Source organism: Chelonoidis abingdonii, chromosome 6, assembly GCF_003597395.2.
Source record: "Chelonoidis abingdonii isolate Lonesome George chromosome 6, CheloAbing_2.0, whole genome shotgun sequence".
Classification (NCBI taxonomy): domain Eukaryota; kingdom Metazoa; phylum Chordata; order Testudines; family Testudinidae; genus Chelonoidis; species Chelonoidis abingdonii.
Genome location: NC_133774.1, coordinates 131,521,083 through 131,523,043, shown reverse-complemented (window position 1 = coordinate 131,523,043; position 1,961 = coordinate 131,521,083).

The window sequence follows — 1,961 nt, the reverse complement described above, 5'->3', positions numbered from 1 at the left end:
ATGTAATGGCAACAGCAGCCTAGCACATTGAGAGAGAGGCAAGCCCTGTGCCCTGCTCCAAGCCTCAGTGCAGGGCGAGCAGGAGGTGAAAGTGTCCTCCCATGTTGTAGTGCCAGAGCTGAGGCTGTAGCAGTCTCCACACTGGTCCTCTCCCGCTATTCCTCCCCTGGCCTGGCCCCAGCCACACGATATTTAGGCCAGGTGACACACAGGGAATGTGCATTCCCTGCATAAGGTCTTGCCATCCAGCCTCTGTGCTGCGGAACTACAGCTATGAGATTTCAGCTCTATGGGATTCTCAGGAGTCCAAAGTTTCTCCTCGGTCCTGTGGACAATCTGAAAAATCCTGGCAGTTTTAGTGTTCCACAGTAATCCCCTTCTTCCCTCTTTAAGCATCCTCTTCCCCAGCCCCCTCCCCACCCCCCCTCCACATATACATACCAGCACAGAAACGGTGGCGCTTCCCAGCCTAATTTTCTGAATTGGCAAGGGAGCACACCACGGCAATGAGATACCAGAGGGACTCCGTTAAGAACTGTGATTTCTTTCGCATAATCTGTGCTCCAGAGTGCTCATTAGGCTGTGAATGACTATCATGCAGTGCATTCCATTTGTCCTGCACAACATCTCAGCACGTAAACTGACACTGATTTGTTATGTCATCTCAGACAAGGCAAGGTTACGTGCCTTATCTGGGAGGTACCATCATCAGTTAGGAAGTGAATTAGCAATTACGAACCCGATGTATTTATTCTCTTACTGACATTTACTTAATGTCTGACTTTGGGTAAATCACCTTCTACAGGTCAGGTACCCCATGGATGAAATGGGCAATATAATAATTATTTACTAACCTGAGTGCTCAGGGGCTTCACTCAAGGGAGGTGAGGTCTGGTAGCCCTCGTTAAGGATAGCAGCATTCAGGAAGGATCAAACCAAATAGTTCAGGATTATGGAATTTACAAGACCCATTAGCAATGTTACCTCAGACAGAGGAACTTGCAAACATTAGAGCCTGAAATGTTGCACCCTTTAAAAAAAACTGGGAAAGCAAATACAAAAATCTATATAAATGCAATGTTAAGGTTGCACACTAGCACTCAAAAGTCAGAAAACACAAAAACTATAGTTGGAGAGGCAACCTTATCTCTGACCCCTTTGTGCAAATGCATTATGAAACTATACTGTTTCTCAAATAATGCAGTCTAATAATATTCCTGCAACCTTGAATACACATACAAAGCATCTTGAATTGACTGCCCCACCCCGGGATCCCTGCCCCCATCCAACCACCCCTTTTTCCTGTCCCCTGACTGCCCCCCAGAACACCTGCCCCTGACTGCCCCTGCTGCTCCATTCAACTCCATCCTCCTTCCTGACTGCCCCCCCCGAGGACCCCTGCGCCTTGACCGCCCTGCCCCCTATCCACACCCAGGGCCGGCTCCAGGCACCAGCATTCCAAGCTGGTGTTTGGGGCGGCAATCTGCAAGGGGTGGCAGTCCCTGTTGTTTTGCCCCCAGCAGCCTGCCGAATTGCCGCCACAGATGGCGGGGACAGTCCGTGTGCCCTTAGGGCAGTACGTGCATTTCCATGGTGGTGGCAGTTCTGCAGCAGCTTCTATATTGAGCTGTCCGCAGCGGCTTCAGCTAAACATAGAAGCTGCCGCCGAATCGCTGCTGCCGCAGAAACGCACCTGCTGCCCTAAGGGCACACGGACTGTCCCCACCGTCCACGGTGGCAATTCGGTGCGCTGCTTGGGGCGGAGAAAACTGTAGAGCCGGTCCTGTCCACACCCCCACCCCCTGACCACCACCCCGAACTCCTCTGCCCTCTATCCAACCCCCTCGCTCCCTGTCCCCTGACTGCCCCCGGGACCCCTGCCCCTGACTGCCCCCCACCGTCCCCATCCAATTCACTCCACCTTCCTGACTGCCCCCCGGGACCCCTGCCCCCATCCAACC